Source organism: Hemiscyllium ocellatum, chromosome 11 (assembly GCF_020745735.1).
Source record: "Hemiscyllium ocellatum isolate sHemOce1 chromosome 11, sHemOce1.pat.X.cur, whole genome shotgun sequence".
Classification (NCBI taxonomy): domain Eukaryota; kingdom Metazoa; phylum Chordata; class Chondrichthyes; order Orectolobiformes; family Hemiscylliidae; genus Hemiscyllium; species Hemiscyllium ocellatum.
This window is the reverse complement of record NC_083411.1, coordinates 81,071,731-81,098,929: the sequence shown is the minus strand read 5'-3', so window position 1 is coordinate 81,098,929 and position 27,199 is coordinate 81,071,731.

Genomic DNA, 27,199 nt, shown 5'->3' with positions numbered 1-27,199 from the left:
CGAGTAAAAAATTAGGTCTGCAGATGCTGGAGATCACAGCCGAAAATGTGTTGCTGGTTAAAGCATAGCAGGTTAGGCAGCATCTCAGGAATAGGGAATTCGACGTTTCGAGCATAAGCCCTTCATCAGCCCTTCATTCCTGATGAAGGGCTTATGCTCGAAACGTCGAATTCCCTATTCCTGAGATGCTGCCTAACCTGCTGTGCTTTAACCAGCAACACATTTTCAGCTTATTTTATCCTCAACAAGCTTGTTTATGAAAAAGTCCTTTTCTTTTGTCTGATCATGCAATAATTCACAGATTGCATAATTAAGATTTCCTTATTAAGAGATTCCAGTATTTTCTCAAAGACTGATTTCAGGATAACCGGCCTGTAATTCACTGTTTTTCTCTCTTCCTTTTCTCGGGCATGTGTATGCATGGGAAATTCCCTGAAATGTCAACTCTCCTGCTTCTTAGACACTGCCTGACTTGTTGTGCTTTTCCAGCACCACAGTTTTTGACAAAGTATTCTGTCAGGCAAGGCCTAGTATTCTGACTGCAGTCATGATGTTTCAGTTCTGCATCAGTTTATTGCCAACCATTACAACAATGGCTATTAGATGGCAACGTTTATCTGCTGTAATGACTTATGACTCCAGGTTCAAGCCCATGCATACATAGTCTGCATCTATGCAAGGAGAGATTGGCTGCTGCAAGAACTGTAATGGAGTGGACTATTGGCTTTCTGAAACAACGTTTCTTCTGGTTGCATTAATCTAAACCACCCTTGCATCACTCCATTGAGTGACTGTCTGGCTTTGTGGTAGTCTGCTACATGCTGTTTATCCTCGCCACTTTTACCACTGGCTATATGGTGAGCAGCTGAAGGGAAGGAGTGCAAGAAGGAAGAAGCTAGTTCCCCCTGCCTCCAACTTTGCATGATCTTGTCTAGCAACAGAGACAGAAGTGTATCAGTGGAGGTTGTGGGATCTGTTTGGGTGATGCAGTTATCATGGTGGACAGCTAACATTCGTTATGGTGAGGAAACATCTGAAAATGAATTTTCCAGCTCATCCAGAACATTCTTTCAAACTGCAGGAATGAGCAGGTCTAATTCCTGACTGTTTGAGACTGCTGGTGCTGATATGGAATGTGGTCATTATGATGCTTAACTTGTACAAAGTCATTAAATTTCCTGCAGCACTGCATCCAGCTCCTCGTTGCTTGACTCCCACCATGGATATTCTTAGTATCTGCTCCCATTACCTTTTCAAGATGTAGTTAAAGGACCTCCCCTGTGGGATTAGAAGACATCCACCTGATATTCCAACTCCTCCACACATAGTTTGGCAGTGCAGTTTCCAAAAATCTTGGAGCTTTTCTTTAACATTTCTGAGTTTAGATGTAATTGTAACATAACTGCAAACTCTTGAAACTGGCCACAATTTAGGGTGCAGGCACATTGGATTCTTGGCGAATTTTGACAAATTCTTTGCTGGTTGAAGTCAGGCCTAATGCAAAGGAAGATGGTGGTAATTATTGATTCTCAATCAATAGACGATAGACAATAGGTGCAGGAGTAGGCCATTCTGCCTTTCGAGCCAGCACCACCATTCATTGTGATCATGGCTGATCATTCTCAATCAGTATCCTGTTCCTGCCTTATCCACATAACCTTTGATTCCACTATCCTTAAGAGCTCTATCCAACTTTTTCTTGAAAGTATCCAGGGACTTGGTCTCCACAGCTTTCTGGGGCAGAACATTCCATACACCCACCACTCTCTGGGTGAAGAAGGTTCTCCTCAACTTTGTTCTAAGTGGTCTACCCCTTATTTTTAAATTGTGTCCTCTGGTTCGGGACTCACCCATCAGCGAAACATGCTTCCTGCCTCCAGAATCTCCAATCCTTTAATAATCTTATATGTCTCAATCAGATCCCCTCTCAGCCTTCCAAACTCAAGGGTATACATGCCCAGTCGCTCCAATCTTTCAGCATAAGGTAGTCCCGCCATTCCGGGAATTGACCTCGTGAACCTACGTTGTACTCCCTCAACAGCCAGAATGTCTTTCCTCAAACTTGGAGACCAAAACTGCGCACAATATTCCAGGTATGGTCTCATCAGGGCCCTGTACAGCTGCAGAAGGACTTCTTTGCTTCTATATTCAGTTCCTCTTGTTATGAAGGCTAGCATGCTATTAGCTTTCTTCACTGCCTGCTGTACCTGCATGCTTGCTTTCATTGACTGATGTACAAGGACACCTAGATCTCGTTGTGCTGCCCCTTTATCTAACTTGACTCCATTTAGGTAATAATCTGCCTTCCTGTTCTTGCCACCGAAGTGGATAACCACACATTTATCCACATTAAACTGCATCTGCCAATCCACTCACCTAGCCTGTCCAGGTCACCCTGTATTCTCCTAACATTCTCCTCACATTTCACCCTGCCATCCAGCTTTGTGTCATCAGCAAATTTGTTAATATTACTTTTAATACCTTCATCTATATCATAAATGTACATTGTAAAAAGCTGCGGTCCCAGCACCGATCTCTGCGGCACACCAGTGGTCACCACCTGCCATTCCAAAAGGGAGCTGTTTATCACTACTCTTTGTTTACTGTCAGCCAACCAATTTTCAATCCATGTCAATATTTTACCTCTAATACCATGTGCCCTAATTTTGCTCACTAATCTCCTATATGGAACTTTATCAAAGGCTTTCTGAAAGTCCAGGTTTATTACATCCACTGGATCTCCCTTGTCCATTTTCATAGTTACATCCTCAAAAAATTCCGTAAGATTAGTCAAGCATGACTTTCCCTTCATAAATCCATGCTGACTCTGACCTATTGTGTTACTGCTATCCAGATGTATCGTAATCTCATCCTTTATAATTGACTCCAGCATTTTTCACACCACTAAGGTCAGACTAACTGGTCTATAATTCTCTGTTTTCTCTCTCCCTCCTTTCTTAAAAAGTGGGACAACATTAGCCGCCCTCCAATTCGCAGGAACTGATCCTGAATCTATAGAACATTGGAAAATGATCACCAATGCATCCACCTCCTTCAGTACCCTGGGATGTAGACCATCAGGTCCCGGGGACAGATCAACCTTCAGACCTAACAGTCTATCCAACACCATTTCCTGCCTAATATAAATTCCCTTCAGTTCAGGTCCTTCAGCCACTATTACATCTGGGAGATTGATCGTGTCTTCCCCAGTGAAGACAGACCTAAAGTACCAATTCAACTCTTCTGCCATTTCTTTGTTCCCCATAATAAATTCACCCGTTTCTGTCTTCAAGGGCCCAATTTTAGTCTTAACTATTTTTTTTCTTTTCACATACCTAAAAAAGCCTTTACTATCCTCCTTTATATTTTTGGCCAGTTTACCTTCATATCTCATTTTTCCTTTGCGTAATTCCTTTTTAGTTATCCTCTGTTGTTCTTTAAAAGCTTCCCAGTCCTCCGATTTCCCACTCATCTTTGCTATGTTATACTTTTTCCCTTTTTATATATTTTCCCTTTATATGGTCCTTAACTTCCCTTGTCAGCCACAGCTGCCCCTGCCTCCCCTTAGGATCTTTCTTCCTTTTGGAATGAACTGATCCTGCACCTGCTGCATTATACCCAGAAATACCTGCCATTGTTGTTCCACTGCCATCCCTGCTAGGGTATTGCACCAGTGAACTTTGGCTAGCTCCTCCCTCATAGCTCCATAGTTACCCTTATTGAACTGAAATATTATCACTTCTGTTTCTACCCTCTCCCTTTCAAACTGCAGATTAAAGCTTATTGTGTTGTTGTCACTATCTCCTAATGGCTTCTTTACTTCGAGGTCCCTGATCAAATCCGGTTCGTTGCACAACATCAGATCCAGAATTGCTTTCTCTCTGGTAGGCTCCAGCAGAAGCTGTTCTAAGAATCCATCTTGGAGGCACTCCACAAACTCCCTTTCTTGGGTTCCAGTACCATCCTGATTCTCCCAATCTACCTGCATGTTGAAATCCCCCCTAACAACTGTAGTAATATCTTTGTGACAGGCCAATTTCAGCTCTTTATTCAACTTAAACACTACATCCAGACTACTGTTTGGGGGCCGGTAGATAACTCCCATTAGGGTCTTTCTCAGCTCTATCCATACTGACTCTACATCCCCTGATTCTAGGTCCCGCCGCGCAAGGGACTGAATATCATTCCTTACCAACAGGGCCACCCCTCCCCCTCTGCCAGTCAGTCTGTCCTTACGATAGCACGTATAGCCTTTAATATTCATTTCCCAGGCCCTGTCCAATTGAAGCCACGTCACAGTTACCCCCACAACATTGTAACTGCCAATTTCCAAATGTGCCTCAAGCTCATCCACCTTATTTCTAATGCTTCGTGCATTCATATATAATATTTTTAATTTGTTATTCTCCTCACCCTTCCTATCAATCCTTATTTCACTTCATCTTACAGCATGATCCTTTCTCTAGCTTTCTGCTCCATTGATTCCGTTGTCTTTCTTGACTGCTCTTGTTCTAACTTTCCCTTCAACTTCCTCTTTAAACTTCCAGTTTGTCCCCTCCCCCCCCTCCCCGCTATTTAGTTTAAATGTTGCAGTGGTAAACCTGCCAGCCAGAATGCTGGTCCCCCAACTACTAAGGTGCAACCCGTCCCTCTTGTACAATTTATTCTTACCGCTAAACATACCCCAGTGATCCAAGAATTTAACTCCTTGCTTCCTGTATCAGATCCCCAGCCACACATTCAGGTCCATTATCTCCCTGTTCCTGTCCTCTCTAGTCCGAGGAACTGGAAGCAAACCGGAGTTAAACACCTTGGACGTCCTGCTTTTCAGCCTTCTTCTGAGTTCTCCGAAGTCCCACTATAGAATGTACCTCCTCTTCTTCTCGACGTCATTTGTGCCAACATGCACCACCACATCTGACTCTTCACCTTCGCCCTTGAGGATTTCCTCTGTCTGTGATGTCCTTAATCCTGGCACCAGGAAGACAACACACCATCTTCAAATCCCGCCTGTTGCCATAGAAACCCCTTTCAGTCCCTCTCACTATGTAGTCCACTATTACCACGGCTCTGTGTGATGTCTGAGTCCTCGGCTCTGCATCCACGCCAATTTCTGATTGGCAGGCCTGACCGCCTCTCGGACTTGCAGTGACGTCTGTCTCTAAGGTTTCCAAGAGATTCAACCTTTTGCTGACAGGTACTTCCCCCGGGGTCTCTTGCAATTGTCTCATCTCTGCCTTCCTCATCGTCTTCTCCCTTCTACTCTCTTCTGGTATGCTCGGTGTAATAATCTCACTGAAAGTCCTGTCCAGAAAGATATCGTTCTCTCAGATGAGCCTGAGGTCATCTAGTTCTTTCTTCAGTGCTGCAATATGCTTTGTCAGCAGCTGAACGTGTACACACTTTCCACAGTTATACGAGCCAGCTACACCAGAGTCCCCGAACTCCCACACCATGCACACAGTACACTGAATCAGCTTGGCAGTCATGCCTTCACCCTCTTCAACTGTGGTGTAATCACTTCTCTCTACTTCTTTGTCGCAGACTCCTGAACCAAAGACTCGCTCTTTTCTCAACAGAAACTTTCCTCGACCCTTGTGTTTTGTTGCAAGTCTGTGGAATTTTAATTTACGTTAGAGGAGGAGGGTGTGAGGGAGGCCCAGCTGTGTAGGACCTGGTATGAGCCAAAGATTGTAAAGTGGAGTGAATCTCTAGACCTGTAGTTGGAGCCTAGAACATACCTACTTAAATAACACTCACCACCTTCCTATTAACCTCTGCGCTCCGACTTCAATTCCGCCCAGCTCCCGCCACTCTCTGCTGCAAAAAGGCCGCTGGCTTCGAGGTAAGTACTTAAATAACACTCACCCACCTTCCCAACAGCCTCTGTGTCTGACTTCACTTCCACCCAGCTCCCGCCGCTTTCCCACAATGTCTCTGCAGTTCTTCAGGGTTGTGATCAAAGCATAACCATCTTCAGTTACCTCATTAATGACTTTCCCTCCATTATAAGGTCAGAAGGAGAAATATGCTTTGCTGATTCCATAATTTTCAGTACAATTCACAATGCCCCAGATACTGAAGCATCCAATGTCAAATGCAGCAAGATCATGGACAAGGTGATCCATGGCAAGAAAATGTGCACCACACATGGACCCAGATAATGACCATCTCCAACAAGAGGAAATCTCACCATCACCCCTTGGTGATGGCATTAGCATCACTGAATTGTCTACTGTAAACATCCTGGGGGTGACCAGAAACTAAGCTGGATCAACCATATAATTACTGTGACCACAATAGCAGGTCAAAGGTTAGTAATTCTGTGTCAAAGAGACCCACCTCTTGTCTGTTCAGTACCTACTAACCATCTGCAAGGCACAAACCAAAGATTGTAAAGTGAAGTGAATCTCTGTGAGCAGATTGATGTCATTCAGGAATTGGCACATGATTCACCATCTCCAACATTCACCTCCTTTCATCATCGATGCACACTTCAGCTGTGTGTGTTATTTACAAAATTCACCGCAATAACTCACCAAGGCTCCTTCGACTATACCCTTCAAATCTGCAACTTTTACTACCTAAGACAACAATGGTAGCCGATGCACAGGAACACCATCCGCACATTGCCCTCTATGAAATATACTATCCTGACTTGGAAATATATTTCTGTTTCTTGTAATATGTTTCTTCTGTGGCTGGGTCAAAGGCCTGGAACTCATGCCCAAACAGCACGATGGGTATCCCTCACCCTGAAAAATGTGATGGTTCAAGAAAGCAGCTTACCACCACCGTATCCAGGGCAATTAGAGTTAGGCATTAAATGCTGGCTCAGCCAGCTACACCCACTTCCAATGAGCAGTTTTTAAAAAAAATGCTAGTCATTCATAACGTTGTCTTTCTATTGATGAACCAGTCATTCAGTAGCTGAGTTAGCCCCGGCTAGATGCTAAACATTTTGAAATGATCCAAAAGCTTGACATTTCTTGCAGTATAAACAATAAGGACCAACAGCACCCATATCCATTTTCGGGGTCCATCTGGAGGCAAAAACTGTGGACTCGGGAGGAATACCATCTTTGTCCCCTCTGGACACAGACTCTTTTTAAAGGAGGTAATCCCTCTTTTCCTTCTTACATTTTACCCCAAGTTAGAAAAGTAATGAGCTAATCATTTGCTTTTTGCCTTTGTTCACCCATAGTACTATGATGGTGAAGGTGCAAAGAGACCCTTGATTGTGCTTTATTTGGATACTTCAGGGCATCAGTAGTATCAGGTCAGGTGAACGAACTGGCCCTTTACCTGACCACTGAATTAAGAGGGACATGCAAGGGTCAGATGGGAAGATAGTGCCCCCCTTACCCCACCCCACCCCCACACCCTCCTTTTAATAAGTTAACAGTGGATTGTAAAACTCACCCCCAAAATAAAATTGTTTGAAATTGCAAATGGATGTACCAAGAAGAACGAGTTTTCAGAAGACAAAAATACCGGCAAAGGTTAAGGAATGTTGGAAGGGGGTCTCACAAGGCAATTGTGTTGTTACTGAATGAATGGCCATCGATGAGAATGGATTAAGAAGTAGATCTGCGTCTAAAGAACTTTGGATATGTGCTGATATGAATAAACGGAGGCATTTCAGAGATAGGCATGGCTAATGCAAAGAGTTAAATAAGAAAATGAAGATTTGCTTGAAAATTTGAAACCGACGCATTCATCTTGGCAATGGAAACGTAGCTTCATTTAATGTGGAATTTGGAATGCATTGGAGATGGTAGAGATTCAAAGGTAATAAGGAAATAAAAGGAAGGAACTAATATTATACAGTAGCTTTCATGTCCTTTGCAATGAAGCTCTTTAAAAACGCTTGTATTGTTTTAATTAGCAGTTCTTTCTTCAACACATCTTTCAAGTCTATCTGAGAGGACAGATTGGGTTTCATTCTAATGTTTCATCCAGATTCTGCCACCTCTAACATTGTGAATATGATCATCAAATCACTAATCTGTAATTCTGGGCTCAAGTCTCTTTTGGGGTTTAAGCCTTTTGCTGGGATTCTGAGTGGCTACTGTCAAAACAAAGGGCTGCTAGTCTGGTGTCAATAACTTAGCTTATAGTTCACACACAATTTTTTTTACTTGCAAGATCTACTACTGATGCTGATTGAGTTCTTCACGTTGAATAAATGATAAAACCTTGTTCCCAGGGTCAAACTACCTTTGAGAACAGTTGTTATTGTCAGAGAACAGTACAAGTGTTGGTGTAACCAGCACCTGCCCTTTGCATGGTTTCACTGCTCCTGGTCTTCTAGATGCCTTGAAAATAAAATACACTGGTTTTCTTCTTATTTATACATTCATGGGACTTTTGACTGAGCTAATGTCACATGGAGCTCACACATTTACCTGAGCCAGCCGTTTATAATCTTTTCAGCCTTTGTTTCTGAGTTACAAACTGTCTTTGTGCAGTAAATGCTTTGGACAAAGGTTTATCCTGTTCCAGAGACTTTTGTTCATACGTAGAAAGAATTTATTCCATACTGGGACAAATTGATTTATTAACCTATTGTAAAATGCTTTAAAGAACAACATCAACAACAAGGTGTATTTATATAATGTCTTTAAATTACAGTAATAAAAGTTTCCAAGTCACTTCGCAAGAGGATTATGAAACAAAATATGACTAATTTAGATAATAAGACTTTAGCATCGATGATGAAAAGCTTTGTGAAAAGGATATGCTTTAAATAAGGAACAAGAGGTAGCGATTTGGAGAATTTAGGTTAAAGGCAACTGTAGGTTCCAACAAGGTCCAGTGATTAAAATTGGAAACACCTGAGGCCAGACTAAAATGAACACAACTTCCTGGAGGGCTATGAGGCTGGAGAGGAGTATACAGATATGGAAAGGGGAGACCATGGATGGATTTGAAATAAGCAAAAGAATTTTAAAGTGAAGGCATGGATTGACTAGGCTCTACTGCAGTTCAATGAGCACAGGCTTGGTGGTGAGAGTTAAGACATCGATAGTTGAGTTTGGATGATCTCAAGTTTGGAGGGTAGAGTGAGAAACCATTTGGAGATGTATTGGAATAGTTAAATCTAAAGTTAATAATGGCAAAAATGAATTGTTTCAGCAACAAGTGATTTGAAATAAAGCCGAAATTTATCAACATTACGGAAGTGGAAATAAGCAGTCCTCATGATGGCACATACATTTGGATGAAAGCTTATCTTTGGATCAAATGTTAAACCAAAGCTATGAACAAACTGGTTTAATGGTAGAATGTTGCCAAGAAGAGGGATAGTGGTGATAGCTGGGGAATGGAGTTGTGAGGGGGTACTGAAAACAATAACATCAGCCTTCTCAATGTATAACTGGAGGAAATTTCTGCTTATGCACACTGAACATAGATAAACACAAATAACTTAATAATAGTGGAGAAACTGAAAGATGTGGTGGTGAAGTAGAGCTGTGTTTTGTCAATGTTCTTAATGTGTAAATTATTTCTATGATTTTGATGATATTGCCAAGCAGCAAGATATAGAGGAGGAACAGGAGAGACCAAGATCCTTGAAGAGACATCTGAATTAATATGTCAGAAATGCCATTGCACGTGATACTGTAGCTATGATTAGCTTCATATGAATGGAGACAGATGTAAACGGATTCATCGAGCTGCACTATGATGGAATAACATTGGAACAGAATGATTGATTTAACTGTTAAAGGTAGGTAAAGAAGGAAAAGAAGATAAAATATAAAATTCTCGTAATCATATTTGATGTCATTTCTGATGTTGGTGAAAGACATTTGATACTATGGCAGAGCTTAAAACCTGACGGGTGGTAGAGTTGTAGAAGGGGGAGTGGTGTGTGTGGTTCAAACATGCAGGTTAGGATGGTTATAAATTTGGGAGAGAATATGTGCAAAGCTTTTGAAAGCGAATGTTGATTTGGAAATGGGATGGCAGATTCCAAAGGTACTCAAGACAATTTTTGTTTTCTTGAAAAGGGCATTGATGGCAGATTTAAAGGAGAGAAGTCAACAATATTTGCTAACATGGAGAAAGGGAGAGGTAACTGGGTCAACAGCAGTTTATTGAGAATAATGTTGAATAAACAGTTTAATAAGATAAGTTTGGAGAGGTTATCATAAGAAATAGTAGAGAAACTAGACCAAAGTACAGGTATGGGGCTTGGGCGATGGGTGGCATCATAGAGAGTTTGACCGAATAGGCTAGTGGAAGCAAAAGATACTACAAAAGAATCTGATTGAATCATCTCAATTTTAGTAGCACAAAAGCTAACTAACACCTTGTACTTGTTGGATATGAAATGGGGGAGGGGGGAAGGACTTAAAATGGTTTGCAGCAGAGGAGAATTTCAGTGCTTATCTTTGCAATCTAGGATAATCCTGGAAGCTGAGAGCAGGTTCCAACTTTGTTTTAGGCAGTCCATTCTGATCTTGTGGCGGATGGTTAAACCAACCACTTGCCACATCCTTTCAGTTAGTTCTGCATCCGTTGGACCTTGGGCTGCCTAGGTGAGGATCATAACAAGGTGAAAAAGAGTAATGAGTTGAAATGAATGCTCAAGTCACTAAGATGAGGTGCACCTCAGAGCAAAATACTGCAGCTGTTGGAAATCCTTAATAAAAACAAAAAGTACTGGAGAAACTCTGTAGGTCTGCAGCATCTCTTGAGGAAGAAACAGAGTTAATGTTTTGAGCTTAGTAGTACTCCTACAAAGAAGAGTTTTACTAGACAACAAATATCAATGTTGTTTCTTCACTTACAGATGTTGCTAGATTTGCATTTTTTGTTTTTGTTTTAATAAGGATGAAATTTACAGACTAAGGGAACAAAGAAGTGAAGTTATGTCAGTGTTTTTTTATTCATATGTGGGGAAGCCATAGAGAATAATGAATTTGAATTAGTGGTAAGGGAGTGGAACAAGGTAGAAGTACCAGTTGAGTATGGGAACAGAGTAAAATGTGAACTGGTTATAAACACAATGTTGTCACCATAAAAGAGTTTGAAAGGGCACATGATGGTTTATGTAGCCAAAGGAAAAGACCTCACCAAAAAGAAAGATATAATCAACATTCAGAAAGGTATTGTTCAGATCATGGCATTGATGCAATCATCCACAATATGGGAATGGACAACAAGAGACTTGTTCACAAGTGAGCAGACATTCTGGAAGGAAATGAGGAAACAGGCATTCAGGGCTGACTTGCAGGCAAAGGTCACAGTTCAGCAGTGGGAAGGGCAAGCTGCAGAGGAAGAAGATTGATAAGATTAGATCATAGTGGGAGCACTGGGCAAGAAAGTCAACAAGGGATTGGATTGGGGAAAATGGTTTGCTACTAATAATGAACCCATGCTAAAAGGCTCCCTTGAAAGGTGCCAAAATAGGCGAAGATTGGAGCATTATACTTAACCAAGGGGAAATCAACTTTGATGGCAAGGGAGCAGGAAAACCAAGGAGAAACTGAAGGTTTGAAGTAAAAACTGGGAGGACTGAGTGCTATAGAGAGGAAAGGTTAAAGGAGGCATATTATTAAATGAGATGGGTCTAGGAAGGGGAACGATGAGGAAAGTTCTATAAAAAAAACTTTGGAGAATACCAACCGAAAACACAAGATTAGGATCCATGTGTACACTGATGACATCAGCTTTGTTTTAACACCTCTCTTAGTTCCTCCACTGCATCTGATTTACTGTGCTGCTTATCCAATAGCCAATATTGCACTTGCTGAAATTTCCTTTTGCTAAATACTGGAGGACTGTCTTTCATCCCAGTGACAAATTCTATTCTCCAGATATATGCTTAATCCTTCTCCCAAAGCACTGTCTGAGATTCAACCATATTGCTCATAATCTTGCCAATTGATATGGCTTGGAGCCAACATTCAAAACCTAACTGCAATCATCCAGAGCTCCTGCTCCCTGAAAACCTTCGGCCCACCTTCGGATCATTTCCTGCAGAAAATGTCAAAATTCTTCCGAGTCCCCGCCCCTCCCTTTCTCTGTAGCCTTCTCCAGTCCCAAACTCCGAGGTACTTGCAATGCTCCAATTCTTCAGAGAGTCCCAAATTTAATCACTCTTGCATTTGTGGCTACACCTTCAGTTATCTAGAACCTGAGCTCTAGAACACGCTTCCTGCATCTCTCCATCTTTATGTCTCACTCTCCATTACAAGACAGGCAGAAAGTGTAAAATACTGAGGACAATGGGTAAGAATATCATCTTCTTTTGTATTATAGCAAACAATCTGCAAAGAAAGTCATCAACACCAAGAAAGGTGTGCTCAAACTGAGAAATGGTAAACAAATGTGAAGGGAGAATTTCTAAGTATGACAGTGGTTGGTCAGGGAACAGAAACATCTGTCTGTCACAGACTTATGACTTTCTGTACTTACCTCTGTAAATTTAAATTCTAAATATTTGAAACATTGACAATGTCACTTGACAATCTGAAGTAAAATAATGGTTACCTTTAGAACGGATTGCAAATAACACACAGATGTACAAGTGCTCTGAAATGCGTATTTCATCTCATGCCAGCTGTGCTTCGACACTTAAAAATAAACTCAATATTCCTTCTATTTTCAAAAGGTATTCTGTAACAATTTGCATCAAAATATATTTCATAGGTTTCTACAAATTTTTGCAACTGAACTAAACAGAACATAAAACTGAAATAAATTCTGAGATTGTTCATGGTTAAGAGGTATCCTCAAGCACCAGCATGCATTCAGTTGTTGCCTGCAGTCTCTGTTAAATTTCCATAATTTTTGTGATTTATTTGCATGCAAATCTTGGACCTAAAATCCCCTCATAATAAGTAGGATAGCATGCTCTTCTGTCTGTTGCTTAAATGCTTCATTGTTAAATCCTTCTCTGAGAGGTTTGAGGAATAAGTAGAGGTGATCTCAGTAGTTGGAATAGTCTGTGATAATAATTTGTAACCTGTTTATTAATTATGATGCACTATGTACAAAAAATGATGGTGCGGCACACAGAATTTGGCTGTCTTGCTGGTGCTAATTACTTCTTAAAGAAATGGCAATCAGGGTTTTGATGACAGCCTTGACACAGATATTCACTCTTGCACCATGTTTATTAGTTCATGGCTAATTAGCTTACCTATGCAGATTGGCTACTGGTCATCTGACAAAATTAAGTACAAAGACTTTGTATGTTTAAAACTAAGAAAAAAATAAGGTTAAGAAAGACATCCTTTAATGTCTAAGGAGTTCAGAATTAATGCTTGTCTAAGTACACAAAGGGTAGAAAATAATTTTGGTGAGCTAGCACAAATAGCCACACAGATATATGATGTAGCACTCGTAAGAGAAAAGTGACTAAAAACTAGGCACTTAAGATTCATGGGCTAACTTTTACCATAAATCAGCTAAGTATCATTTTTGTCAAGCTTCATGGAGGGTTTCTCCACAAAGCCTAATGACTTCTCTTGTGCGATCATTCCAACCTTGCCTCAATAAATAATACCATGCCCCTGTGGCACCCCAGTCTTCTGAAGCCAGTGTATTGTCCCACTTGTCATTGGCATCAGTCCTCTACACTGCTGGAGTTCTTTGCATTGGCACCATCTTTGTAGGTCTGTTGCACACCCAGTCAAAACTTTCAGTCCAGAACTGCCCTGCATGATGTATGGCACTTGCCCAGAAATGGCAAATAATGAGAAATTGGAGCCCAGGATTATAGACAGGGGTCACAGATGTCCTGGTAGATGGGATGGTCCTGAAGAGGCCTGTCTTCTTCCTGAAGAACCAGCAGAGGAGATCATAACACTACATCCTGCTGGCCTGATGGTTCAGGTTTGCCACTCAGATTAGTGTGGGATTATCCAGCTCGAGGAATGCCCAGTAGTGCATGAAGAAGGACAACGACCCTTCCCATTCCTCCAGGATAAGTGACTGAAATGTGGTCTCTGCAACAATAAACTCACCCTATCACTACTGCTGCACCTACATCCCACCAAGGGCTCAGGCTCTACTGCTTTCACTATTGACCACACCAACATCTCTCACATGTTCTTCTCAACTATCCTACCAAACCTGCACCACCTCTGTGCTGTCTACATATTCACTTGGAACACGTCAACACTTTTGCACCACCAGCAAAAGCTCTGACACCCATTTTAATCTTACACAATTCTTTTCCTTTCATTTATAGAAACTTCAGAAATAGGAGATTTCTAAAGCAGTGTATAATGGTGCTGAAAGAGCCAGGAAAGGTAATAGAATCTACAACATTCAGCTCCTCACCCCAAATTAAGAGAGAATCATAGTAATCGCTAGCGTGGACTGGGACCAGCACTGTCGAGATGGAAACCATAAGTATCGTGGGAATTAAAAGCACGATTATGGGATGGCAAGACTCGTGTGAAGAGATGCTGGATTGATTCGGATGAAATTCACTGGAGTTTGGAAAATAATGACTGGGAGTCCAGACCAGAGGTCACAGTCTAAGGATATTGGGTAGGCCATTTAACATGGAGGTGAGGGGAAATTTCCTAACCCAGAGAGTGGCGAACTTGTCACAGAAAGTGGTTGAGACCAAAACATTGAAGGATTTCAAGAAGGAGTTAAATACAGTTCTTAGGGCTAAATGGGTCAAAGAGTATGAGGTGAAAGTGAGAACAGAACTGTGAGTTGGATGATCACCCATATATATGTTGAATGGTGGAGCAGGCTGGTGGGTCTGATTGGCCTATTATTATTTCTATGTTTCTAACAAGAAGACATTGGAGCAGAAGAAGGCCATTTGCCCCATTGAATCTGCTCCATTATTTAATGAGATCAAGGCTGATCTGATAATCCTCAATTTTACTTTCCCACATTTTCCCCATAAACCTTGATTTCCTATTGACTAAAAATTACTATCTCTGCCTTATATATGTTTAACAACCCACAGATTTACAACCCTCTGAGAGAAATAAAGATGCTCCTAATCTCTGTCCTAACTGAGTGACCCTTAACTCTAAGATTATGCTCTCTGGTTCAAGACTGTCTCATAAGGGGAACAACAAAATCTCTGTATCAGCATTGTCAAGCTCCTAAGAATCTTGTATGTTTCAATAAGTTTCTTTTCATTCTTTTATATTCCAATGAATACCGGTTTCACCGTCTCAACTTCTCACCTTAAGAAAAGCCACTGTTCTTATTGAACCTCCTCTGGACTGTTTCTAATGCCAATGTATCTTTGCTTAGTATCAGAACTTAAATCAATCATAGTATTTTAGGTGTGATCTGATGAATGCCTTGTTTAGTTTTAGTAAGGACTCCCATTTTTTATAATCCATTCCCTTTGATATAAAGGCCTATATTCCATTTCAAACCCCTTCAAACTCCTGTTTGCTATCACAAATGCAGTTTTTTTCGCATTTCAGTAATATTCTATTTTTTTCCAGCCAAAGGGCAAGACCTCACATTTTCCCATATTATATTTATTGCCCACTCTCTTAAACCTTTCTACATCCCTCTGAAGACTTTGTATCATCCTCTCATTTTGCCTTCCAATCTATTTTTGTGTCAGCCATAAGGTACGATTGTACCTTATCTCCTGATATGACAAGTAAGAAGCATTGTCCATTGCTGACCTTCTTACTCCTGCTGTGAATACATTTTTAACATGCCAGAACCTGTTGTTTGCGATACATTCTGTTTTTGGTCTCCTGCATTGAGAAGCAACAGTTGCATGATCTCTGTTGGTTAATAAGGTAATGTTATTAACAGTTCAGATATTGACATCTCAGTGAGTACTTTAGTTAGATTAGAGCTACGAACACCTGATGGGGAGCACTTCACTGCCATATTCCCACAGCTGGTCAAGGAAGAAATGCCCAGTTTACAGGAACTCGGAGGACTGCGGGTGACCAGGCACCTGCTCAGCCCTAGGCAGGAGAGGATGCCACGGTGTTGGCAATTTGTGACTTCATTGACATATCCAAACAGAAGCCGCAGTGGGCAAACTGACACAAAAGTTGCAGGACTCCAGTTGCCGCCTGAAGCATGCTAAGTGTCTGACTGCCATTGGCCGCTGTCATGGACAGACAGGTCTAGCTGTCTCAGGGTTTGCTGGGTGAGTACAGAGACCTGCACTCCATCATTGCAACTATCGGTGCTTTGCACCAACAACAAGGTGTCAGTGGGGACACGGTATCTTGAGTTCGCTCCAAATAGCTCTTCCTCATTAGGAGACAGTGCAGCACCCAAGCAGAGGAGAAACCAGACACAGACGTGGCTGAGCCTTCTGCTTCCAATCTGCCTGCCACTGTCTGTCTTGAGGCATTTCAGACCGAAGAGGGGGCACCTCCCTCTGGGCATAAAAATCTAACCAAACCTCCAACATGGTCCAATGTTGGGCATGCTCCACTGCAGCTGTGGAACCCCAAACTGTCCTGTGATATAGCAGATGGGGGAAGAAAAACCTTGTGAGGATACATAGGTAACAAGGGTGACATCTCACTGTAAATATATTCTCTCATTTGTAAAAGTATATTCACTTTTCTTTATCAGATATATGGGTGGATGTCTGTTCAGCTGCAACTATAATTTTCAAAATACAGGCCCACAACATAATTAGTGCTAGACAATGTTTAATGTTCCAAGTTGTGAAGAGAGCTATTCCTGCACCATGTGCATGCTTGGGAATTGGAAGATGATTGCTACTTCAGCAACTAGCGTTAATCTTTCCAGACCATAAAACTTGGCTAGTGCATCATTGAATCTCACCACTGCTCCGTATGATCATGCTTTTGGGGCAAGGACTGTGACTGTACACAGAAGGTTAATGATGAGGGTTCATACAGCATTTTGTAGTCACAAGTGTCTTTCAGCGTTAGCATGTGGAAGTCGGCATAATGCTTTGAATGGCCTCACATTGCTTGAAATTGAAGACCCCTCCCTTTCTAAACAAAAGAATTACCCATCCACTCCAGGTGTGGTGACAACTGTTTCAGCTCCTTTGTGAGCTTGTTGTTTATAGCACAATGGAAGGAAACAAACATTCACTCTTTCAGCAATGTGTCACAGACTCAGCCACTTCCTGTTACTGAACCTTAAATGTATACTTTTCTTGTCTTGGCAGCCCTATTTGATGCCACCATAGATTTTAAACTTCCTCAAGTCATCAAAGGAAAAAAAAAGAATAGGATTTTGGAGAGGGTTGAATTAATGGAATAAACCAGTACTTGTATGCAAAAGGTACATCATATTTGCCTCATCTTTCTGAATTTTGATGTCATAATAGGGAGATTTTAATGAGGAAAGTGTAGTTCAGGTTGCCTATATGGATTTAACAGAGTGTTTTTAAAAAGTACAATACAAAAGACAGGCTATCAAGTTTGAGATGTGTGGACTGATATATAAAAATAAATTCACAGGAGATCAACACCCTTGGTTGGACAGCATTTATTGTCTAACATTAATTAAGAGGCAACCACATTTCTGTGAGTCTGTAGTCATGTGTAAACAGGATTTCCTACTTTAATGGGCTTCAGTGAGCCAGATTTTATTTGAAACAATTGACCGTAGTTACATGGTCACCGTTAGGCTAGTATTTTATTCTGAATTTTATTGATTTCAAAGTTCACCATCCTCCATGGTGGGTTTGGTAAACTGAGTCTGAGGTTTTGGATCACTAGCCCAGTGACATTATAACTATGCCACTGGGAGTGTGAGCATCAGCTGGGAAAAAAGAAATAGCTTTAGGTCAGAAAACTGCATTTCATGGTAAATGGTTGTTGTTTTTCTGACTAGATGGTATTAAAAACTGATGTTAAAAAAAAATCTTTTGTGTCAGAACCACTGTTTTTCTCAATATGTATATAAAGCTCAGTGGTTGGCACTGCTGCCTCACAGTGCCAGGTACCAAGGTTCAATCTGTGTGGAGTTGGCATCTTCTCCCCAAGTCTGTGTGGGTTTCCTCCAGGGGCTCTGGTTTCCTCCCACAGTCCAAAGATGAGCAAGGTAGGTGAATTGGCCGTGCTAAATTGCCCATAGTGTTAGGTGCATTAGTCAGAGGGAAATGGATCTGGGTAGATTACTCTTCGGAGGGTCAGTGTGGACTTGCTGGGCCGAACGGCCTGTTTCCACAATGTAGGGAATCAAATCTAAATGATTTGGACCATGTAGTACAGGGTTGAAAAAAAAGTTGAGAAGTTGTCAATTATACCAAATCTGAAAATATGGAAAAGTAATTGAGACGATGTCAGCAGTAACAGGAAATCTTAGTCAGACGAGAAGAGTGGTCAGACAATTGGAAGATGGAATTTAACACCAAGTGAGGTGATGCATTTTGTCAGATAAAAAGAGGAAAAATAGACTTAATGTCAAAATTTTCTGAAGATTGTGCAGGAAGTAGAACTTGGGGGTTCACAAACATAGACCTTTTAAGGTGGCAGGACATATCGAGACAGGAAAGAGCAAAGCATTTGGAATCTTGGGTTTCTTAAATAAGATAAATGAGTGCAGAAGAAAGGAGGTTGTGCTAAACATTTGTAATGTTCTAGATCAGCAACAATTAGCATTACCATCCACGTTTGGTCTCACATTTTGGAATCTTGGATTGTTTATACAGAGAGCTCGTATACACTTAGAGTCATAGAGATGTACAGCATGGAAACAGACCCTTCGGTCCAACCTGTCCATGCCGACCAGATATCCCAACCCCATCTAGTCACACCTGCCAGCACCTGGCCCATATCCCTCCAAACCCTTCCTATTCGTATACCCATCCAAATGCCTTTTAAATGTTGCAATTGTACCAGCCTCTACTACTTTCTCTGGCAGCTCATACCACTCTCTGTGTGAAAAAGTTGCCCCTTAGGTCTCTTCTATGTCTTTCCCCTCTCACCCTAAACCTATGTCCTCTAGTTATGGGTTCACCCACCCCAGGGAAAAGACTTTGTCTGTTTCTCCTATCCATGCCCCTCATAATTTTGTCAACCCCTATAAGGTCACCCTTCAGCCTCCGATGCTCCAGGGAAAACAGCCCCAGCTTGTTCAGCCTCTCTCCATAGCTCAAATCCTCCAATCCTGGCAAATCCTTGTAAATCTTTTTTGAACCCTTTCAAGTTTCACAACATCTTTCCAGTAGGAAGGAGACCAGAATTGCAATATCCCAACAGTGGCCTAACCAATGTCCTGGACAGCCTCAATATGACCTCCCAACTCCTGTACTCAGTACTCTGACCAATTAAAAATAGCATATCAAATGCCTTCTTCACTGTCCTATCTACCTGCAACTCCACTTTCAAGGAGCTATGAACCTGCACTCCAAGGTCTCTTTGTTTAGCAACACTCCCTAGGACCCTACCATTAAGTGTATAAGTCCTGCTAAGATTTGCTTTACCAAAATGCAGCACCTCGCATTTATCTGAATTAAAATCCATCTGCCACTTCTCAGCCCATTGGCCCATCTGGTCAAGATCGTGTTATAATCTGAGGTAACCTTCTTCGCTGTCCACTGCACCTCCAATTTTGGTGTCATCTGCAAACTTGCTAACTGTACCTCTTATGCTCACAATCAAATCATTATGTAAATGACAAAAAGTAGAGGACCCAGCACCGATCCTTGTGGCACTCCATTGGTCACAGGCCTCCAATCTGAAAAACAACCCTCCACCATCACCCTCTGTCTTCTACCTTTGAGCCAGTTCTGTATCCAAATGGTTAGTTCTCCCTTTATTCCATGAGAGCTAACCTTGCTAACAGTGTCCCATGGGGAACCATGTCGAACGTCTTACTGAAGTCCCTGGCTTGTCTTTACCGCCCTTCTTAAACAGTGGTATCTCGTTAGCCAACCTTCAGTCTTCTGGCACCTCACCTGTGACTATCGATGATACAAATATCTCAGCCAGAGGCTTAGCAATCACTTCTCTAGCTTCCCATAGAGTTCTAGGGTACACTTGATCAGGTCCTTGGGATTTATCCATCTTTATGCATTTCAATACATCCAGCACTTCCTCCTCTGTAATATGGACATTTTGCAAAATGTCACCGTTCTATTTCTCTACTTTCTATATCTTCCATATCCTTTTTCATTGTAAATTCTGATGCAAAATACTCATTTAGTATCTTCCCCATTTTCCACACCAAGGCTGCCTTGCTGATCTTTGAGGGGCCCTATTGTCTCCCTAGTTATCCTTTTGTCTTTAATGTATTTGTAAAAGCCCTTTGGATTCTCCTTAACTCTATTTGCCAAAGCTATTTCATGTCCCCTTTTCGTCCTCCTGATTTCCCTCTTAAGTATACCCCTACTGCCTTTATACTCTTCTAAGGATTCACTCGATCTATCCTGTCTATACCTGACATATGCTTCCTTCTTTTTCTTAACCAAACCCTCAATTTCTTTAGTCATCCAGCATTCTCTATACCTACCAGCCTTTCCTTTCACCCTGACAGGAATATATTTTCTCTGGATTCTCGTTATCACATTTCTGAAGGCTTCCCAATTTCCAGTCGACCCTTTACCGCAAATATCTGCCTCCAATCAGCTTTTGAAAGTTCTTGCCTAATACCATCAAACTTGGCCTTTCTCCAATTTAGAACTTCAACTTTTAGATCTGTTCTATCCTTTTCCATCAGTATTTTAAATTGAATAGAATTATTGATGGGCCATATGGCTGATTCCTGTTTCCTTATGCCTCCACAAATATACTTTTTTGCAGACCAGTGGTCTTCCTCAACAACAGGGCAAGATCATTTGTGCTGTTCTCAAAACTCACAAATGGATTTTAGCATCAACAGGCATTGAAACCATGGCTCTGAGTTCCCAGTGCAAACCAAATGGGAGGATATTTCATCTCCAGATTGTTGCTGGTCAAATCAGATAGCTTGCAGCTCTGCAGTCCCAGTAGTGTCATGAGGAGCAGTGGTCACTTCTGGAACTGAAGTCAGTCCCAAGCGATGGACAATGATGGAGGGCAGAGACTGAGGGGAGTGAGGAGGCCTCAGCTGGGCAAGTCAGACAGACCTTGACAAGGGAGCTCGTGGACCATGTCGGGCATGTTGCTTGAGCAGGAGGGACTCTTGACCCAAAGCCCACAGTTAGGCTATCAGTGTGTACCTGGTGATATTGTCACATAATCCATCACTACCATTGCCCACACCATTGGTAAAAAAAAACTGGAGGGAGAAATCTGCAATGGTCATTCCTTTTCCACTTAAGGATTTCAATTGACCCAAGGCTGATGGGCCATTTAACATCCATCCAACAACTGGTAAAATACCAACAGAAATATGTAAGCAACTAGCACAGCATCCTTGCCCTCTGCCTGCCAACCCTCTTCCATGGGAATTAAAATTCCTGACAATAATTCCCATGTGTTAGTCATTGAGAGAGTATGATTTTATTGTTTTTAATAACCTATTTTTCTAATCAACCTCTCCAGACATGTCACACACCTCTGGAGCAGATGGAACTTGACCCTGAACCTCCTGATCTGGGAGTAGGGACACTATCAATGTGCCAGAGAGCCCCAAAGCAATACTTTTATATGGAATGTCTTCATTTGAAACACCCTTGCTGATGGCCTTGAAGAATTGTCCTTGTCAGGCAAGTGATTACCACACGCATCACATTTAAATTTGCCAATTGACATTGTGGGTTGCTGTATTCAACATTGGTGTCTGATGCCAAACAGCTATAGGCACTGGTTGTCATGATAGTGCATATCAGCCCACAGGGTGTGTTGTCACATTCCTCTTTTACGAATTAATGATTCCCAGGTATAGTGAACACTCAGGTCCATCATGTCTTTTGCTTGTGGATCTTGTAGCCATCCCACTGTTTATCTTGCTCTATGTACCTCCACAGAAGATTGTTACCTATGTGACCATTTTCTGGCTTGTGGATGGGCCTAATTCACCAAAGCCACCTCCATTTGATTAGTGATCTTTTGTAATTTTATCCTGTCAGAATGTATTCCTGACAATAATTCTCATGTGTTAGTCATTGAGAGAGCCAACATAATTGTTCTCTGAGAAGGCCCAGGTAATATGCATTTGCATCAAACTGCACAACTTCAAGAAGGTTCTTCACCACCTTCTCAACAGCAACCTGTATTGGGTCACTGATGTGTCTTTTGCATTTAAAGTGTCAAGGAGTTGGTTTTTCATCAACTCAAACACAATTGTTATTTTTAAAAAAGCACTGGGATTGCTTACTGGGTCAAATAATCTGCAAGGAAAACTAACTAAACTTCAATCCCTGCTTCAGGAGAAACTGAAGCACTGTAATAGTTTTTTTCACTAAGCCTCCCTTTCCATTTAGCCTTTGGTTTTTCCTTTGTTACTGGATTATTATGGTAAAGAGATTCCATTGTTGCATCAAGACTTTCTTAAAAATCAGTAAATCCACTAAGGAACACAAAAAAAAATGCAAATATTGAGGCAATTTCTGGTTTGGGTAAATCTCAACCATTATAAATTAATGATCTACATGCGTGCATCAACAGCTTAATTATGCTGTTACAGTGCATTTTAATATATATCATACCAAATTCATGTACATTTCACCTAAATAAAAATTGAGCCATAAAAACAGGATCTTAGAAATTATCATTTGGTCCTCTATAACCTGCTCCACAATTCATTTAAATCATAAAGATTTTAAAACAAAACTGAAAATCATTTGAATAATGCAGAATAACTACTGCTTCTGATAGGATACTCCAGAGTAAAGGAGAATGATATGAAATTTGTGTTGGGGCAAATTGGAGTTTCAGATGCCGATGAACTTCATTAACGATGTATGAATTCATGTAGTTAGTTTGTTGTCTATTTTTTTCAGGAATCTACAAATAAATCACATCCTTTACCATGTAATTAGAAAGAACAATCTTGACAGATCCCAAAGATTTTTCTGGTTTAAAAAATTTATACCAACTTCTACCTTCTATGAATTTACATATGTTTGTTCTCCATGATATGCCTAGGTGTATCTGCAGTAACAATTATTCAACATGGTAGATTAGTTGACAACTGTAGAACAAACTGCATTTGCTTATCTTTCTCTTCCACTTTATTTATTTTAAAGAGTATTAGTTTTCACTTTACATATTTTCTATATTGGCAATTAATTACTCGGACAAAGTGATTCCAGCTTATTTGCAATATTTCCTATTGCTCAATGGAGTATCTCACTGGTCTCCATAAAATGCATTATCTTACCAATGTGTACATGTAGTTAACTAATTAAAAATAGTTATTTTTAATTTAATTAAAATTTTGATTGGCCCTTCAGATCCTAAAACTGTTCTTCTCTTCATTTCAAGCATATCTGCCCTGTGCCTTAACCTCAAATCTCTTCATACCCTTATTTAATAAATAAAAATCTGTCTTCAAAATTACAGTTGGCTTAGAATCAACAGCTCTTTAGAGGTGATTTCATATTTTTTGTAACCACTTGCAGGAAAAAAAAGCTTCTTGCTTTTACTTCTAAGTAAGCTACCTTTGCATTTGAAATCATGTTCCCTTATTTAGTTTGTATTTATAAGAACCTTTTAAATCTGTTATCATTTGATGGATCAGTGTTGCACCTTCATATGGGCCTATGTAACTTTCCTGAAGTTCAGCAGCCAAAAGGAATGTAATACTACACATGGGTGTCTGTCCAAATGTCTGCAGAACTGAACTATCACTGAATTTTGAAGAGATGTATTATAGTGAAACATTAAGTCAGCTTCTCGTCTCCATAAAGTCCACCAGACCTGCTGAGCTTTTCTAAGGTTTTCTGCTTTTTATGAACAATGACTTCCCTGCTTTTGTACTACCACCTCCTTGAAATAAGGACCTTGCACTGCAGAAATCCTAGGCAATCACCCATCCGCCTCACCAATCTAGGAGATCAACGACCAACTGCAACAGCCCTACACCCAACTCTTTTGAGATCAGGTATTAGCAAAGTCTAAAGATTAAAAAAAAAATGATTTCTATTCTGATAGCTACACACTGCTGCAATATACTGCGCCATTAGAAAAGTTCTCATTATTCATATTTCACCATTGACTTTTGTAAGCATAACTTTCCTCTCTTTGTGATTGCACGGAAATTTGTATCCATTTATCTATTTCTTATTTTACTACTATGATAGTCAATGTGATTTATTATCAGATATTCATTCACATTTTTGGAAAGCTTTCGTAGGAGCTGCCAAATAATCTGAATTTCCAGGAAAACAATTTCCTATATTAACTTCTTCCAGGATCAGTCTGCCTTGGAACATGTTCCCTTTTAATCTCTTTTTCTACACTAAGGTCATTATTTCACAATTCTCTCTTCATAATGTAGAACTTCCATTTAGTTCCTTCCTAATGTGTCGCACATCAATATTTCGCCAATTTATCTGAGTGCTCTTAGCTTCCATGGGAGAGTCTGTTGGAGTTGTCCCAGCACGAAGGCTTTGCTGATCAAAGATTATTTCTGTGATCTCACAGTAATAGGATGTGAATTGCAATGAAAGCCGGTACACTGTACCCTGGGTTACTTCCAGCCTGTGTCTGGGGATAACACATACTTCAGGGAATACATTTTATCAGCAGGCAATGCATATCATCACTGTTACAGAGAACAAGTTACCAATATATTTGTCTCTCCTTCATGGAGTTGCAGGTATGGAAACAATCACTGAACCTCTTTATTTTTAGCCATGCAGAGAAATAAAATATGATTAACTCAATCCACTTAAGAGAAAAAAAAAATAAGATATTTGATTCAAACTGTCAAACATCATCCAACCTAACTATTTTGATGTTACTTATCCCCCTTGAGTTCAGTCAATGCCTGTTTCTGTGCCTTTTTTTTCCAAGTCTATAGGTCTATTCTTCATGTCATTTTATTAAGGTCAGAAATAAGGAAGTTTGATTTGAAGCTTTTCAATTATACCATGATATAAATATCATCTTCCTTTTTAATATTGTATTTTCTTTGATATTTTCCTGCTTATTTTAAAAAAAAACTATGATACAGCAGACTCTATAATTATGTTTGCCACATCCTTACATATTTTACAAAATCCCTTCTGCAGTCAAGGTGCTATTTTAGTCTTTGTCTTATTCTTGACATTTAAAAAAACTTTGCAATGAAACTGAAGTGTCGGCATGGAGTACTGGAATGCTTGCTGAGCAAGATTTACTGACTTTGACAAAAGTAAAGGACAGAATTTAAAGGAAAATAATACCTTCTATTCACTAATTTCTATTTGCCTTGTATTACAAACTAAATTTGTGGAGAGTCTGAGGTGCTTGCTGGTCTCAGTCTTTATTATATCCCTTTCCTACAAATCAAATTGCCTTGTATAAAGCTGTTTTAAAAGTAATGAATCCCAGGTGATAGAGTGTATGAACAGAATTGAATGCACTGGCTGAGATCTGCAGATTATATTGATTCTCTGTTCCAAATGTCTCCCTGACTGACTGCCACCCAAATTATCACAATCTACAGCTTGAAAGCTTAGTTCTTCAAAGATGTGACTGAGGTCTTAAACACATTTCTTGTGTAATAACCAGCTTAGTACAACAAATAAAAGTCTAACATTTAAAGTGCAAGGAAATTGCATTAAAGTCTTGTAAAATACTATTTAATTTAACATTGTCTTTTTCAATTTCTGACATCTTAGGTGTTTTATTGTCAATAATAAATGCTGGAGATTTAGTTAAAAAAACTAGACCTTAGCAAAAACTTTGATTTGTATACATTTCACAACTTTCTTTTCATATGAAAAAAATTTAAATCTTTTAGTAATGTTTTTTAGAAATTTAAAATGCGCATAGTTTCTTAGATTGTTTTCTTCATTTTATGTTTTCTACAGTGCAAGTGTTATTTTGTAGGGAAATGCAGTAATTAATCCATGCATTGTGTACTTCCATGAACAACAGATTGAAGAGGTTTTATTAATTTTGGTGCTTTTGCACTAAGAAGGGCAGGAACACAACCTTCGGTGAGAACGTATAACATTCCAAGCAACGCTCAGTCTCTTCAGAACAAAACAATCAATTTCCTTCAAAGACTTATCAAGAACTTGCATAATTTAGTGACAAATAAAATAGATTGATTAAGCAGTTCATCTCATGTTTTTGCTCAGTTTTCAGGAACTAAGGCTATGTATAGAATTACACAACTGAGGAGAATGAATTGAGCATTCAAGTCCAACTCAGACCTGCAACTGAATTTGCACAAGTTTGGCATCCGAATATCAAATACTGCTCTCATGTACAGACAGAACAGATGCATACAGTGAAAACTGCAGGTGGATGCTATGTGCCTGATATTTTCTTTGAAAATACTGTTTGATATGTATCATTAGGCTGTACTGAAAGAGCAGGCATCCTTCCATACATGAGAGGTGATGGGCATACAATAAGCAATGCTTTTTTTTAGAAAAAGTATATGTATCTGGAAGTGCTATCATACACAATCGAACATTATTTTTCTTCATCAGCAAATCTCTGTGGCTTTTTGTTTTAACTACTAGTCACCACCAGTGACTCACCTGTGTAACCAATTGAATAATTGCATGCAAGGCCAGAAATAGGCAAAGCAAACCATCAGAAAGTGAGGGGAAGGTAAGAAGAGTGGGATGATTCTAAATCTACATGGAGTTGAAAAAAGCACTGTACCTCTGGAGGTGCCCACCTCTCTCGAAACATGTCAAGAGTATTGGTGAATATTGCATGCTCCCCCTCTAAGCACAGCCAGGAATGAACATAAAGCAATGCTTTCATGCTTTTATTGTTTTTAATAACCTATTTTTCTAATCAACCTCTCCAGACGTGCCACACACCTCTGGAGCAGATGGGACTTGACCCTGAACCTCCTGATCTGGGAGTAGGGACACTACCAATGTGCCAGAGAGCCCCAAAGCAATACTTTTATATGGAATGTCTTCATTTGAAACATCCTTGCTGATGGCCTTGAAGAATTGTCCTTGTCAGGCAAGTGATTACCACACGCATCACATTTAAACTTGCCAATTGACATTGTGGGTTGCTGTATTCAACATTGGTGTCTGATGCCAAACAGCTATAGGCACTGGTTGTCATGATAGTGCATATCAGCCCACAGGGTGTGTTGTCACATTCCTCTTTTACGAATTAATGATTCCCAGGTAAAGTGGACACTGAGGTCCATCATGTCTTTTGCTTGTGGATCTTGTGGCCAT